Source organism: Anser cygnoides, chromosome 2 (genome assembly GCF_040182565.1).
Source record: "Anser cygnoides isolate HZ-2024a breed goose chromosome 2, Taihu_goose_T2T_genome, whole genome shotgun sequence".
In the NCBI taxonomy this organism is placed as follows: domain Eukaryota; kingdom Metazoa; phylum Chordata; class Aves; order Anseriformes; family Anatidae; genus Anser; species Anser cygnoides.
The window spans coordinates 136,459,881-136,478,114 of record NC_089874.1 but is presented as its reverse complement, the minus strand read 5'-3'; the positions used below and the strand labels follow the sequence as shown (position 1 = coordinate 136,478,114).

The 18,234-nt window shown below is 35.6% G+C and overlaps 1 protein-coding gene across 2 annotated transcripts in view; it reads left to right on the top strand.

The window, feature by feature from the left end:
* MMP16 (matrix metallopeptidase 16) overlaps positions 1-18,234 on the top strand; it is a 203,038-nt gene that overhangs the window by 121,547 nt on the left and 63,257 nt on the right. The gene's annotated exons all lie outside the window — the stretch shown is intronic.

Below are 18,234 nucleotides of genomic sequence, written 5' to 3'. Positions count from 1 at the left end.
CATAAGAAGCAGTGTGGCCAGCAGGTCTAGGGAAGTGATTGTGCCCCTGTACTCGGCTCTGGTGAGGCCGCACCTTGAGTACTGTGTTCAGTTTTGGGCCCCTCGCTACAGGAAGGACATGGACGTGCTTGAGCGAGTCCAGAGAAGGGCGACGAAGCTGGTGAGGGGTCTGGAGAACAAGTCTTACGAGGAGCGGCTGAGGGAGCTGGGCTTGTTCAGCCTGGAGAAGAGGAGGCTCAGGGGCGACCTTATCGCTCTCTACAGTTACCTTAAAGGAGGCTGTAGAGAGGTGGGGGTTGGTCTGTTCTCCTACGTGCCTGGTGACAGGACGAGGGGGAATGGGCGAAAGTTGCGACAGGGGAGTTTTAGGTTGGATGTTAGGAAGTACTTCTTTACCGAAAGGGTTATTAAGCATTGGAACGGGCTGCCCAGGGAGGTGGTGGAGTCACCATCCCTGGAGGTCTTTATAAGACGTTTAGATGTAGAGCTTAGCGATATGGTTTAGTGGAGTACTTAGTGTTAGGTCGGAGGTTGGACTCGATGATCTTGAGGTCTCTTCCAACCTAGAAATCTGTGATACTGTGAAACAAACATTGAAAGTGAAACACTAGTCAGGAACAGGAAGTCAGAAAGGATGTGAAAATCACAGGAAAATATTTCACAGAGAGCACAGTTTAGATTATTAACAAGACAAACATATAAAATAAGGAAATAGAGGTCATACAGTATGTACAATTAGAGATGTAAACAACAAAAAACCAGATGAAAATAAGCAATGTCAACTGACATAAGTATTTATTTGAAAAATCAGTATTTATTAAAAACAAACAAACAAACAAACAAACAAAAACACTTTATTTTCTCCTGAATTTAAGTGCTGGAAAGAAAAAGAAGGAAAAAAAGGGAAAAGGAAGAAATCTCAATATATCAATCTGGAGGCGAGGAAGAGATTTCATTGCCCCTATGACTCCAGTCCATTTAGGTGATATACATCACCTCATTTTTGGAGTGAAAAATATTTAGACAATGAATGATGTATCCAGAAAAGGACAATGATATCTTGCTAAGAGTGGCAATATTTTGGAGGTATAGTATTGTCAAAATCCTTAACCAGAAGTCTTTTTCAAAGTATACTTTCAATTGCAAATATTTGAAATCACTGTATAGAAATTCAAAGTCATTGGCAGGGATGGGAGGAGGCAGGGACTGCCTCTACTGTTAGCTGCTAGCATAAAAATCCTCTACTGTGCCCTGTCTTCCTGTACTGAAGCTGGTAGTGTTCTTGTTGGCTTTAACAGGGCTCTGTCACACATTGTTTTCATCTGGCCATTTTTAAATCTGGAACACGTAAAGTTTTTAAGGCACTGCAATACAATTAGAGGTTGAAGTATCAGATTCTAGTAGAATAACTAGTGTGGTAGATTTCTGGACATGCTGCTTCATTATGTAGTTGTTAATCTTCAGAGCCTCCTCCCCTATCCTCCAAGTTACTGCAGCATGATGTATATACATTCTCAAGGTCTTAGGGATAAGATGCTTTCCCTATTGTAAAACAGGCAATTATATGTTTCTACTTATACTCTTCACATTTTACTTTGGTTTTGAGCAGCAGTATTTATAAATCTGTGGAAATTTTAAATAATATATGCTGAGCATAGATATTTGCTACTGGAAAAAATGGATGATGTATTTCTATAACAACACAATTATGAATAGAACTTATCTTGCAGATCTGCTTTGTCAATAGTATATAGTAATAGAATCATTAAAAAAAATCAGCAGGACAATTTTCCTATGTTTACTTCAAAACATTCAAATTAGAAAGAAAACAAAACATATATTTTATACAGGACACTAGGTTTGATTTCATTGCCTCATACTTGTGAATGAAGGTTGCTTAGGATCCCACTACAGGACTTTTGAGAAAGAGAGGAGGCAACATCTGATCTCAGAGTTGCTAAAAACAGTGTACACACTGAGGTTGCTTTTGAGGTGATAAAGTATGTATATGTCCACTATTATAGGATAACTAGCTAGAGTGTTCTAGAGTAAGGGGTGTTGCTTGCTTGCTTGCTTTATTTATTTATTATTTTGATGAATCCATTGGAAAGCCTTGAAGAGGACAAGCACTAACCTCAATTCATTTTGCACCCTTCCCATTAACTTAACAGTGAGCAGTACCAAAAGCTAAATGAATCTCAGACCTTTCATCATTTATAATTTCTGAAGTAAGACCTAAGTGAGGAACAGATGAAGAGACTGAAAGCAGTCTTCTGAACAGTGACTTCAGATAAAGCTAGCTTATCTTTAGAAATCTGTGTGTCTTGACTAGTTCTGTTGGTAAATACCAGCAGACATTTAGTAGATGAAGTTTGGGTAAAATTGTGATAATCTTTGGCAGTCCCAACCCACTGAAGCCAGGTTCCTAACTAATGATTATGCTCAGAAGCTTCATCTTGGCAAGCAGTAGCTGGGAATAAAAGGGCTATGATGATTTTTGGAGTTCAATGTCACTGCTGTCTGCTTGTTGAATGAAACACAAACTATTTCTAGCAGGTGAGAATGGTGACTGAGATGCAACTGTTATTCCTCCTCACTTTTACCTTATATATTTTCCATTAATCTCTTTTACCTGGATTTATTATATATTTTATTACAAAAATAATTCCTATTAAATATAGTAAAGCTCTTGGATGGAATCCTAAAAATTATGGCAGAGTAAATAGATCAGAAAGAAGACTTTCAGAGAGCAGCCCATCATGGATGAAGATATATTTTAATAGACAAATCCATCAGTAATACATATCATCATATTTTTTTATGGCTTCTTAATATATATATTTCCTTTCTCCACCTGAGAGTGGTTGAAGACATTTTTGCTATCTGCCAGAAACTAAAAGGCCTTAACTTAAAGCATAAACTTCTGTTTCAACTTCAAAAATTGCATTGGTTTATCAAAATTGATTTTAGATTTGTCTGGCTAAATGCACTTAAGTTAGTTTAGCTCTTCTTTAAATCAGTTATTTTTTTTTCTGGGAAATTACTGAATGCATTTAAACCTATTTAAGGGAGTGTTAAACCAGTTTGAATGGAGAGTATAGTACTTTTAACTAGATTAATTTAAGATTGACCTACTTACACATGTGCAGCTTTTTTAAACAGCAAGATTTAGAAGTAGCTCTTGGGGAAAACAAGGGTGTCTAGAGAGCTTAGACTTCAAGCAGATTAGACATGATGCTTAATGTACCAATTGCTGACTAAAATCTGACTGCAGAAGTCTGACTTCCAGTGGCAAAAAATACTTAGCAAAACTAAGTATAATCTTTCCTCAGATAAAATAGTAGATCAGTAGAGTTCATTTGATACTCTTATCCTCATATTTATATCTGCCAGAGAAATAGAAATAAAAGGTACATGCATGTTTTTTTTAATGTCTGTAGCAAATTTACTATGGCAATTACTACACAACACTGAAATTCTGTAGAAAAAAGTCTTCTAAACAAACAAACAAAAAAAGACAACAATAAATAACAGCAAATGATATTCTATTACAGAAATAATGGGTATTTTTGGTGTACATTTACTTTTAAGTGTAAGGAGAATATGTTTGTAGCATGCTTACATTCATGTGGAACATTTGCAACTTATATACATGAATCTGTCTTTGGGAAAACGAGTGCAAAACTCATCTTAAGGATTTGATAATTTTTTGCTAACTCTAGTACTCAAAAATTATCAAGTTTTACAGACAAACAAAACAAAACAAAACTCTGTCGCTTTGTACTATGCAGTTGATAGATCTCTCATGTTGCCAAGCAAAAGCTTTGGGGATTTGATGCAAATACAGTATCTAATGTAGATAGATACTTGGACTCTAGTTAGTGCATAGATTATGCTGTGGGCTCTTTGTTGGCAGCCAGGAAAAATTTATGAAAATCTTAATCTCTGAAGTGCATAGATCAACTTGTAGTAAATTTCTTTTGGCTGCCAATGTGGTTGTCATGGTGCAGCAGATATATGCTGCTGGAAATATGAACTAGTGGAGTTGTGAAAACCATGTCTCTCAAGGGAGATTCGCGTCTCAAACAGTGCACGTCATATGCTATGGTTAGGTAGAAAGCAAGCTAAGCACTTCAGATTAAAGGAAGCTCTGTATTACAATTTTAGCATTAATTTCATTTCATAAAGCCTAGTGCTCTTGCTTACTTGATTATTTTAATAAGTTTCTATTAACATTGAATTTAATCTGCAATCAAGCAGTGTGACCTAGTAGTCATCACATGCTTGTTTTCCAGTTCTGTACTAGGATTAATATGTAAAAGTTGATTGTGTTCTTTGAAAAAAATAATATATATATATACATACCTATATGTATATATAGTATCATACTTATCTATATATTTTAAACATAGAATTAACAACATGGGTTCCTAGAAAACAACCTATTTTTAATAGGGCTATTAGCTGATACCTAGGAAAGAGGATAAAAGCAAGGACAAGCATATGGCAACAAAAACCCTGGCATATTCACTCCTAGCTTCCAACAATCTGTGACTCATTGACTTTCTGAGCCAGAGGCCATATTTTTGTGTTTAATAGCCTTTGAGGGATTTCCTTTCATGAACTGGTGTAATCTCTTTTTTAACCTGTGTAAGCATTTAGTATCCACAACATCCTGTGGCAATGAGTTTTATAGTTTAAGCAGATGTGAAAAACTATCTGTTCTTGATTTTTAAAGTTGCCATTTATAAATTCACTTTAAGTACACTGATACTCATATTATGAGGAAGTATTTCCCTAATCATTTTATCTATGCCATTAATAATTTTATGGATCTTGGTCATATCTTGTTTCCAGGCTAAAGAGACCTAACTTGTTGAAGTTACAGCTTTGTTTATGTGTGGTTGTAAGGTTAAAGAAGCCCAACTTCTGTTTTAAACTAAATCTATTTGAATGCAAAAGAGGTAATTAGCACTATTATAAAATATGGCAAACAAACAAACAATTACATTTATAGCATTTCACAATGCTGAAGATGCCAGAAAATATTTAAAAGAACTTTGAAAGCTACAGACAAATGGAGTAACTAATGATTTTTTTCATTTCACCATTCTCCCTGAAATTCAGGAGTCAACTCATACACATATAATAGTTTTTATTGCTAAACCTCAAGGTTTTCAGTATTTAGAAAGCAAATCACTCTTTCCCCAATAGTAAGTGCATGTTATGCTGTTAGAATTTAACAGGGTAATCTGTTTTCAAGCTTTCCAAATCTTACATGGATTATACTTGTTTGGTGTGCATACAACCACTTGTTCCATGTCCAGTCACCCCAAGTTGTTGCATAAAATGATAACTCTGAAACATTCAGTGTGTACTTAAAAGTATTACTATGGTATGTAGAGCTATGGATGTAGAGCTGCATTTGGGAATAGAAAGACCCCTTCGGTTATTGAAGAGATGCAATATATGCATCCATAAATTGCCCTGGGTAGCTTGTGAAGACTCAGTCATGAGGCACAGGAATATACAGACATGAGAAGTGGATCTGTCTAATAGATCCCATGTACTATCTGGAAGCCAGATGTTGGAAAATATTAACCATTGGCAAGCTAATGAGCTCATTTTCTATTTGTTGTTGTTTGTTTGTTTGTTTGTTTGTTTTTGCTTTCATGGAAAACCCTTTCAGCTTTGAGAAAAGTGCTTAATTTACATGTTGTTAAAAGGGAAACTTAAACACTGGCACTCGGTGAAGGCAGAGATGTGGATGAATCCAGCCCCATGTCCTAGATGTGTGTTTAGTTGGCTCATTTTAATATATCCCAGGGGCTATCAATATCATACTCTCAGTTTCTGTCTTGACCTAAAATTGCCAAGTCTACTATTATGCTAACTGAAAGAGAGGCTAAGGAATAAGTCAAAGAGATGGACTTTGTAGTATTCCTAACTAAAGCAATGGAAATGTAGTCTGTTAAGCACATCTTACACAGTGCTTTTAGTGTCTATAGATCCAAGGTGGTATTTACACTGTGGCTTATTTGCCAAACAGAAATGATCATGATGCAGGCAGTAAATCAAAAATGAAGTGTAACAAGGTCCACTAAGTTGCATAATGCTTCCATCATTCTGTAGGCAAACACAGACCATTGCAAGCCTATGTGGAGTAGCTAGGGAAGCTGCAAACTCAGTTATCCATTTGAACTACAACTGGAGGTTATTTCCCACATACTCGGCCAGTAGAACAAACTGCTTGCATTTGCCATCTGCCTCAGTTCGCTATCAGCCAATCTTAAACTGCTAATGAGAACTGTTAAAACTAAACTGGCTGACTTTGCATGGAAATGAATGATGAAAGTTCACATTGTCTGTTACATTAACTTTATTGCCAAGGAAACATTTAGCTGAAAGACAGAATGGCCCCTCACAGACAATTTCTGTAACCATTGCAGGTATGCATAGAAAAGGAACAGACCACACCATTATTATTAATATTGTTGTTGTCATCTAGAGGCCTTTGTCTCTGGTTATACAACAACAAAAAATTTATTACTGTCTTCCCAAACTGGATTCATTGGATAAGACACCTGTATACTGAGAGTAGTGGGTTAACATGGGTTTTTTAAACTCATTAATATGTTGAAGCTAATGATGTTTCCATGAGTGTTTTTTTTTCCTCTTTCTGCAGCATGCTAGAAAGGTTTTTGTTTTGTTCTGTTTTGTTTTGTTTGGGGCAGATGGATGTGGTTTGAACAAGTGCATATAGAAAATGTGGGTCAGCCTCTTCATGATTATTTTCCTCATCCCACAACACCTCACATACAGTTACTGTGTGAGAAAGAGAGGAAGAGAGGAAAAGAGAGAAAGAGAGAGAGAGAAAGAGAGAAAGAGAGAACGAGAGAACGAGAGAACGAGAGAAAGAAGGAAGGAAGGAAGGAAGGAAGGAAGGAAGGAAGGAAGGAAGGAAGGAAGGAAGGAAGGAAGGAAGGAAGGAAGGAAGGAAGGAAGGAAGGAAGGAAGGAAGGAAGGAAGGAAGGGAGAGAGAAAAAGGAAGAAAGGAAAGAAGGGAAGGGAAGGGAAGGGAAGGGAAGGGAAGGGAAGGGAAGGGAAGGGAAGGGAAGGGAAGGGAAGGGAAGGGAAGGGAAGGCAAGGCAAGGCAAGGCAAGGCAAGGCAAGGCAAGGCAAGGCAAGGCAAGGCAAGGCAAGGCAAGGCAAGGCAAGGCAAGGCAAGGCAAGGAAAGGCAAGGAAAGGAAAGGAAAGGAAAGGAAAGGAAAAAGGAAAGACCTCACACACAACAAATAAATCTAGCTCCTACCTTCCCTTCTCTTAGCAGGAAGCTTAGCAGATTTTAAGTCTGGGTCCTGAATCTGAGAGAGCTTCATATAAATTTTCTATGTGACAGTTATTGAAAAGGGGGAAAAAGGAAATGATTCAACATATTCTAGTGTTATTTTTATCCCCTATACATCTTTTTCTGTTCTCTATCATCTATCAGAAAGACAGTATTTCTTTAAAAATGTATACCGTAAAAATAATACTAATAGCACTAATGCTAATTATAAAGAAACTGCTTTATGACCTCCTAGGAGATTTCACACCACAGCCTGAATTTCGGGTTCATTTCAGGTCCGCTTGCTATGGAGACCTTATGAAAATCCATACTGTTAAACATGCCAGGTTAAAAAAAATAGGAAATTATCTCTTTGATCACAAATAAATTGTCATAAAAGGTAAAATCAGTTCACACACGCACACACACACAAAATAAAAAAAAAGAGAAGAATAGCTTGAAACTATATTGTTATCAGTCTGAGACAGTAGAAATAATTTAGGAAAGAGAATTATCTGTGAATATCTAAAAAAAAAAAAATCTATGACCCTCAAATTGTCCCATTAAATAGAAAGTTGCATTTTTGCTGTTTGAAGACGGTACTAGGCTCGGCACTCCAAATCTCAAGTTGGATCTTAGAGTCTCTGTTGGCTGCTAGGACCACTTTGTGGAGACTTTTTCTCCAAGACAGTGGTTCTAAGAAATCTGACTTTTTCCCACAGACATTCTGTAGGATATCATTATTGTGCTGACCCCTCCTCTTTCCGCCTTTTCAGAGGCAAACAGAATTGGAAAAATCACACTCCCAAGTACTATGTATATTGTCATGGTTTCCTGAGAATGAGACAAGAACTTTACATAATTATGTATTTCTTTATCTTTTAGGGAGAATATTAATATATTATTGTTGAAAAGTAAAATGTAAGCTAACCCTAAAATATAAGGAAACCTCATATATAACTTTTTTTTTTTTTAAGAGTAGTATATGACTGTCTAATGAAAGACTTTCTCACAGTGTCTGCGTTCTCAAGTCTAGAGAATAATTTGTGCTTTACCCTGTCAATTCTGTACTTCAAAATGCTTAAACCATATGTTCTTGAGGCCATTTTCTTTTTTTTTTTTTAAAGTCTATATTTAGACTCTTTCCTAAGTGGTTTGCATTTCAAAAAATGCTGAGCATTTAACACCAGTAACTGGAAACATCTACAGCTAAAATATCAGGTTGGGGAAAAGATGAAAACAGAAAGATCAAAAAAGAACCAGCTAAATTAACAGAACAATTTTGTTTGTGCAAAATGTTTTATCGTAGTGGACAGGTTTAAGTCTCTAGTTCAAGTAAACGATGAATGCTTTCTGATTCTGTACACAGAATTAAATCTGTATCTTGTAGTTTACAATTAATGTTTTGCCATGGGCCTAAATAAAAAGACCTAAGTCAGAAGCCAGCAGACTCAGGGGGTGGAATCAATCTGACCAAATGTTGATGTTTATATCTGAGTTAATCTCATAGAGTTCCTTTGTAGTTAGAGATATATTGCCTGCAATGTTGAAACCATGCAATTTCAGATTAGAGAAGGAGAACTGAAGTAATAACTGCTTCCAAATAATAGCACCAACTGGGGTCCAAGGAAATCTATCTCAGCAGCACAGATGCCTGCTGGGGGAGCAGTTCAGTATTACGCTCAGAGAAGGTAGTTACTGGTGTAGGCTATCCCTGTCATATGACAGGACAAACACCTTCCTGTTGATTTAAATATGGTAATCCACAAAGGATTGCACAACTTAAATTTTGAACGTGTCATGGGTAATATGGTAATATGTAAACATATATTTATTTCCCTTACCATAAGAGTTATATATATATCTCCTTTCTATTGATGCAGTTGGGGAACTGATAAGAAAATGGGGTAAGCACTGTCTATTCAGGAAACTGAAGGTGTGTAAGCAATATTGCATAGGGTTAATGTCATTAGCTTTACACCAGCTAGCAGTTCTAACAGAATCAGTAAAAATATTAGGGCCTGAGCTTCATGAAGAACTAACAGGCATGATATATATGAACAGACAGTTCTTAGCTGTTTTGTGTTTTTAATGATCACTTATATTGCTAATAGGGTTCGCCGTGCTGGCTGACACAGGGAGAGGGATAATGGTCCCGCACCTGCTTGAGTGTAGGATGTGACAGAGCAGCTGTGCGACCAGTTTGTCCCCAGTGACTTTGTGCTCAGCTCTCTGCTTTCTACAGGGAAGCCATAGAAAGGCACGGGACATACGGCATTTCCCCTTCTCCCGGCCTGTGCTAGCTTCTGTCCCCCCAGGTTGGAGTCCTGCTGAGCTCCTTACCAACAGCAGGGAAAGTGTGCTGGGACATACGACCACGGTCAGCCTCTGCCCCATCTAACATCCCCACATTCAAGTTCTTCTGCACTTTGGCAGGACTAGCTATCTCCTGCCTTTATCTTCCTCTTTAAGTATCCTCTTGCCTAGGCTCTCTTCTGCTGTGGGGCCCAAGAGGACAGCTTATTTGCCCAACCATCTTAGCCTCTCCAGCACCCTTGGAGCTGCTCTCTACAATCTTTCATCCTGGAGGCTTCCCCTCCACAGCAGGTTCTGAGGCCTCTATCTCCATGCTGATGGCAAGAGTCACTAGTGTCAAAATGACAGCATTCTCTGAGTGCCATAGATTCTTGCAGTGGTTCCTCTGTATAAAGTAAAACAAACAGGTGTATGGATATACCCTCTGATGACAGCAGAAATATCCAATAGATCATAGCATTTCATATGTGTAAATTTTAACAAAGTAAAACAAAAGATTTTTCTTTATGTCACTTTCTCCCTATTTATTATCTCCAGTTCAACATTGCCTCCATTTAAAATATGATATACGCTTGGACCAAGTCTCCTGTTGAAGTCTATAACCTTCTAAGAAATCATATCTGCTTCTCAGATCATAGAATTTTTAATGATTTTTTTCCTTCTCCTAATCACTTTGCCAGTTAGGATTCTTAATTCCCAGTTCTGTCACCATCAGTCGAAGAAAAAAAAATATGGAAAATTCTATCATGATTTTTTCTCTTAATAGGAACTAAACAAACAAAACAACCATAAAGAAAGAAGAACTACTCACATAAAATTCCCAAATATATATACAATGCTATGTCACTTTATCTTTTAAAAAATCTTAGTCATATATATGTACTAAGTAGGATAGGAATAACAACTTGTACCTGGCTTTAGTGTAAATTAAATTAGAGCATGATATAATTAATCTCAGTAATTTAACTGAAACTGGGTAAAAAATTATCCCTGCAGAGTGCCAACACATGCTTCATACATAAATTAAATTCTGCGTGGTTCTATTTGGTTGATTTCAGTGATCTGCAGGACCCGTGCAGATTTCTGCCCCATGGCAAGTTACATCTATTGTGAATATTGGCAGCATGACTTTGACCTTCCTCCTAGTAATTGCACATATTTCTCATTATAGTAGGATACACAGGATGTTAGAGGAAATTAAAAAAACAACAACAACAACAACAATAACAAAAACTTCTCTTCAAAACAAAAGTAACTGCAGTGTTAACAAGCCAGCGTTTTAGCTGAATGGCTTTAAGTCAAAATCTACATTTGTTGTCAAAGGCAAGAATTTGATTTTAATATGGACTCAGCCTCAATTAAAGCCCTTTTATTTTTATCCTTTCCTACCCTGGCACTCACTCAGGAGTGGTAGAAAGATGTCCATTCCCTTCACATGAATGACCGTTAAGGACAGGACCATGCAAGAAAGATGATAAATATGTGATACATGCTCTTGTCACACACATATTCAAACACTCAGTCTCAGCATGTGTTCATTCTCACAGCCTTCAGAAATAAGTTTTAAATACTTCTACAGCTTATTGTTCCCACAGCAACAACCAAAAACAGCAACAAAAAGAAGACAGGAAAAAATATAAATAGATATGGCTGCTACAGTATGTGCAACATTTGCAAATGCATTGAGACTACTGGAGAAATAGATTAAATGTTATTTAGTATCCTAGTCATTTGTAATGTTCCAAGAATAACCATTTTATTTTCAAACCTTTTGACTGGTGTGAGTTTTCTGAGAAAAAATCATTTATGAAGATCTTTTATAACAAAATTAAAAATTCCAATATACTTTTAATTTGATTTATTTAAAATGATTAGTATCTAAAGATGGCCATGAATGCATACAAAATAGAACTTTTCAGTCTGCTAACTGATGTGGCTTCATTACTATCTGAATGCAAATGTCATCTGAGAATAGTATAAAAATTCGCTAGTAGACCTGCATGCTGAAGAAGTTAATCCCAGGAGATGGACAGAAATTAATCCTGGGAGCTAAAGTCTCAACGTAAGTGTACATGTTTTTAGTCTTTTTAGGTTCACTGTCACAGCAGGGTTTCCTCAAAGCATGAAACAAAATGGTAAGCAGTATATTTGCAGAACCTTATTTACACCTTCTGGGGAAGCAGCATGCTTACCTCCCCTAGGATATTTTCCAACTGCTCGACTTCTCACTTTTTAGAGATGTTGGTATTGATACATGAGTCAGAATAATTTGTGAAATCTTTTATTACTAGTAATTAAAACTACGAGAAAAAAAAAGTGGAAAGATCCTTACATCATGTTTTAGAAAGAAAATTAAGAATATCTGAAGTAATTAATTATACCCATTTCAAGCTATTTACTAAATGGTTGTATAAATGATAATAAATACATGTGGTAAAGCAAAAAGTCTTACCTTCTGCATGTCCTCCCCTTTTAAAGCAGAAGCTGATATGTTTTATAAAAGAATGTGGGCTCCATTCAAAGATGTTTTTTTATCAGGCTCTTGACTTCTTCTAAATTATGCCTAGAATATGCAGAACCAGTAGAACACTGCCTGAAAAGACATACACTCTTCTAAACTCACATGTCCTTAATGAATTTCAGCAACGATCACTGAGTCACCCTAAGACAGTCCTAAGACAGTCCTGCTGTATATTCCCTTGTCAAATTTCAAGCAAGCTAGTTTAAATTTCACACTAATCTGCTGGTCAGTTTAAAATAGAGTATTTTTTAAAGAAGTATACACATGTGGGTGTAGGTATACTAAATGATATACAGAGTGTACATACTTTATATATATAATAAACTGCTTGTGTCTCCCTACTGTTTCCAAATATATATACATATCAGCAAAACAATCTGCAAATATTGCAGTATACATATTAGCTTATATATAATGACAGAGTAAATGAAATACATTTTTGTGTCATTCTTTGTGTCACAGTGGAAAAATAACTAAATGGGATTTAGTATTTAATTGTTCAAAATACACTATGTATACAAAATAGGTACACCAAGTTCATACAGAAAATGGATATACTCTGTATAATACTTTTTTTTTTTTTTAATTTAAAACCAGAAAAAACAAACAAGCAAAAAAACTTTTTATTCTTCTTTCTTTTGTCAAAGCTATGGAACCATCTCTCCCTTTTCTTGGAAAATTCTTCCCCAAATAACCATAAAGCTAACAATTTTCAGTGATCGTTAAAAGTTTGAGATAACATCAAGCAACAGTATATGATTTCCTAGGCTGGGAAATGTGGCACTTTTATTTGTGTAAGAGCATGCCTATGATTTATATCTAGGACCATTTATACTCATATATAGCATGCATATATTGTGTTTATGTAAAACCATACATGTATATGCTCAATTCTACTGTATTGCAATACGGTTACAGAGAGAAAAAGTCTTCTTTTATCACTACTGTTGAAATATCGCATTCAAAATTCTGTCCTGTCTGGAAATAATAATAACATAGATATACAACTTCCATTTTTCTGCATGCTACATGCAGTAAGAATCTTATTCTAAATTTTGCAGCATTTCAGCAAGTTTGGATTAGCAGCTTTGGTCTGGTGATTCAATGGTATAAATGAACCAAATAACAAAAATGCAAATTGTAAATACATCAGACAAGTTCATGGGCAGCACATGTGTAATATTGTTTGATGAACTATAAAGTTGCCTCTGGAGTACTGTTTTTTTGATAATAGATATGAAATGGAAGTCTTTCTTGTACAGATTTACATTTCAGATTCATATGTGCTTAATCTGAAATATTCTGTGTCACAGAAAAAAATGAAGCAAAATAAGATTTGAGAAAAAAAATGGTCTGTATATAAAATAGTTTTGTAGTGTTCCAGTTTGTTTCACATTTGAAATTCATCTTGTAGCTTCATTTTGTTGTTCTCTGGATATGGAAGTCTTCAAAATTTAGGTCACTTGGCATTTGAAAGATGGATAACTTTTGAGCTCATAATGTATTGTAGCAGTTACTATCATGTGCCAAGGAGAAGAACCAAGTGACATGCCTTGGGGTGTCATTTAGTGCTAAGTCAAAAAGATGGCCAAGTGACAAATCTAACAGTTGCTAAGCCATTAGGGTATTACTTTTCTAAATTAAGCTCACATACCATTTAAAGCAGGAAATAATGTCTCCAGTACTAGAGTTTCTTAATAGCTTGCTGTGGACAAACATATTAGCTTTGTTTCTCTGTAGACATGAAAAATAGTGTATATATTAGCTAGAGGTTTCTCCATAGGCTGTGCTCCACAGTGTTGGCTGTTGAATATTTGATAAATTAATACATATTTATATTCTGGAGTTTGGGCAGTGATTGTAAAGTCAGGCAGATTTAGTGCCTAAAATAGTTTATGGCCTCAGAGAAAAGTGTCAGTATAAAAATAATCATTTTTTCTTAGTTCCTTACACACAGTACTTTTTTTTTTATTATTTTTTTTTCCAATGTGAAATTAAACCTGAGATAAAATAAGAAAAACAATCACAACCTGTTTGATCTTATATCCTACCTATTCTGAATTTCTACGTTAATAACAGAATACCAGGGATGCACAGATTTTGGACTTGTGAAATATATTTTGCAATACTCCTCTACTACCCTATAGATAAATATAACAAGATGTAACTGAGACTATCACAATGATTATTCACCGCTGTACATCCTGAAGTGGCAACTTTTAGTTTAAAAGCCATCATAGTTGTATGTAGTTTAATTCTTTTACTCATGACTTTTTAAAGTTTTGGAGATGGTGCTTAATTTTGCCAAGTAGACTGAAATATATATTTCTACATGCATAATGTATATGGATATACAGAATCATTTGGGACTCTCTCCTTCAATGGTGAGGACTGAAAATATTTAAAAGATGATATCCAGTGTAAGTATGATAACAAAGCTGTCTGGAGCTGGTACTAATGTTCACTTGCCTGTATACTCCATCTTTCTCTGACCCCTGGCCAAGGAACTGAAGTTGTCCTGTTATCAACCTTGCAGAGTCAAATACACTTCTGCGCAGTCTGGAGAGAAAGAACGAGCACTTTTAGGATTATCCTTCTGCACTCTCAGTAGCTAGTGATTGTAACATTGTGATGCTCAAGGCAAGTTTTCTCCCAGAAGCAGGGACTGAGTAATTCCAAAAATCCCAAAAAGAAGGACTGAGTAATTGTTGCTGAATTAGAGAGATCTAATCATATGCAAAAGAAAAAGGATGAAAACTATGACAGTAGTAAGTCTTACCTGCAGTGGTCTCACGCAACACATTCTGAACTGGTTTAAACCCCAGTTTCAACTGCACTAAGTTATTTGGGTCAGTTTAAACTCAGGATGCCCTGGAGACAATCATGACTCTTGATGGAAATAGTTATGAAAAATGGAGCTATTTGACTATAAGTAGAAAATATGTTCCCTGATAAATCACTCTGTCACCCCAGGCAAGAATGTTATTCTCCCAGCTTTTTCCTGTGACCTTCTCCCTTCCCCTTTACCTGTTTTCTCCAAGGGCAGTTCTGTCTCTGGTTTACCACATTTAATAGCTACCTTGATATCTACCAGTTGCATTGCAGGAGGTAGAAATTACGGAGTCCTTTTGCCTTTTTCCCTTTTGGGCTTAGGCTTTTACTAAGCCTAGAGGGGCCAAGCATATACTGAATATTTATTATTTTTCACATATGACCCCACCCAAAATACATAGAGATACAAACGAACAACCCTTGCATAATACCTGTTCTTTGACATAGACCCAGTATCACTTAGAAGTAGTAGTAGAAGTGCTCTACATACGCACATTGTCTGTGATCCTGGAAGGAACACATGCCAGCAGATGTTTGACTTATTTACTATATATATTCACTTCATTGTGTAATTTATGCAGCCTCAAAGTCAACATGGAACAAGATATAAGAATTCCTGGAGATCTTTATAAATACTCAGTGGGGACTGAGAACCAAAGGATGTATTAATTCTTCAGGCGTTGTATAACTGGCACAATTAGAGAGAAGCAGTAGACTCTTCCAAGACTATTTTATTAACTGTAGTTTTGCATAATTTTTGAAATGGTTACAAGTTCACCTCCTGGCCCTCTCACTTCAAACAGTAGATGTTGAGTACCACATGTAAAACATTCTTTAATCTATTGATACTGACCAGCCTAGTCATAGTGTCATTATTTGTATTATTAAAAATTCGAATATTATTAATGTAAAACTGTATGAAAATGGTTCAATAAATACTGTATGCAGGTTGCTAGTTCAATTATTGATACAAAGCCTTAGACTGGTTAATATTCTTAATTATGATGGTAGGGGCCCAGGTCTAGGAGACAAATTTGCCTTTCACAAGGTCTGATGAACAAAAGGAAGTTCCATTTTACACATACAATCTAGTGCTGGACAAAGAAATAATTCATTCTAATAAACCTGTGTTGAAACTCTAACTTTCATAAAATGCAGAAAAGAATTGTGAGCCTTGTCACAATACAATAGCTATAGCACAGTAATATCTTGTTTCATGTCTTTTCATCTTAAACTATCATTTTTTAAAGGATATTAATTATTCCATTATGAGTGCAGAATGAAAACATTTACAGAGTTGCTCCTGTGCATCACTTAAAATGCTGAGGTTAGCCACAGATATTGTGGATTATTCATATGTGATACCGTCAAGATCAGTTTTGACTGGATATAGAAGGGTAAATTCAGATATCAAAAGCATTACTGACAGGGACAGTCAAGCTCCTCAAACCTGTTACAACAGTGCACAGAGAATCTGCCTTGCTATGTAAAGAACTGCATCCAAATATATATACATATAGTCAAGAAGATATTTCATCTGAAAACCACTTAATTATAAATGATAGGATAAACTTTTTCTCATTTCTAAATGCATATTATGTCACATTAATTTTTGAAAGGTGATTTTTCTGCACAGTTATACTGAATAAAGGAGCACAAACATTTAGCTTTTCCTATTTCTGGATTAAAAACAAGGACATGAAAAGACTCTGTCAACTAAACAGAGTTTTAACTGAATGTTTCCATGCTTTCAATCAAACATTTATTTTACAAACATCAGCATGGTTCCATACATCATGAAGACGTCTACTGCCAAGTGTTTCCCCTTTCATAGGTACTTGGGAGAAAGTTTATTTCTTGTGTCAGCAAGAGGAAATACTTGAAAAATTGAAACACTCTCAACTATGTGCTCAAAGTTCTGTAAATATATATGCTTTTCTTTTCTTTTTTTTTTTTTTTGTTCTAAATCCAAAGTTTAATATTATTATTATATTATAAAAGTACTTATAATCCCAGCGCCAGCAGTGGAATATTATTGTCTACCTCCAAAGGATTTACAGAATATAGAATGAAAGTTAATGTTGAACTTTTTTGCATCTCAATATATATCTGTCTACTGGACCACACTATAGACTTTATATTTTAGTTTTACTTTTTCACCATTTATACTGGTATTTCAACAAGAAGCTACCTACTCTAGGTGGGACCCCTTTCGCTTATGTCCAACTTTCTAAAAGTTATACGTTCATCATAAGCTGGTAACCTAGAATAATTTTTGTGTGGGACAGGAACACACTTTTGAGGAATGATTCCTCCCATTCCTATGTGGTGAAACCTAGCAATATACTGGATGTGAATCCTCTCCAAGTGACCAGAATCTTTCTGATGACAAACATTTTTTCCAAAGTCTCATTATATAACAGGTTGACTACAGACAGAATCTGTACAAAAGACTTATAGAAAGATACGCTGAACTCGTGCAGTCTTAGATGAGTAAAAATAAGCAAAATGAACACCCTAGAGGTCGAGCTCTGAAACTTTTATAGAAATAGTTTACTGACTTTGATTTGTGTTTGCTTCACAGAGTGCCATAATTCTACTGGTAACATTTCTAATTGTTTCCAATACCCTGTAATAAAAATGAAATGTGGATTTTTGGAAGGGAAAAACAAAAGCGTGAAATCAGTCTATAATATGAGTCTGACATTTTATTGTTTAGATCTACATAAATCAAAAAATTCTAATACTTAAGAATTTGAAAATATATAGTGATTATACAATTAAATAAATAAGGGAATCCTGTTTTGAGCGTGAGATAGCAAGACACCCATATTTCCCTCATTAGAATTTCAGTTATGGTGATTCAGAAATGGACAACATGTACAAATAATCAGCAGGGGCCTGATTGCTAGCACTTAGATGACTAAGTTCCCTGTAGGGTTTGTCCTAAATAGGTAGTCCTCAGTCTGTGAAGCTAACCACACAAATCAGAGAGATTTTCCTTTTGGAACTATGTCTTAGTGCAAGCATTTTTACTTAGCCTAACTAAAGCATAAACCTGATGTCTAAAATTACACACAAGCCTAGATGCCAGATATGACACTTGAACCCTGTACTAACCATGTGCATCAGTTTAAAAAGATAAACACTCTTATGGTATCCATATGAGTATCATATGGTTATAATATGATTGGTTGCCTCTTTTAGAAAAAAAGAAAAAAAGAAAAGAAAGTCACC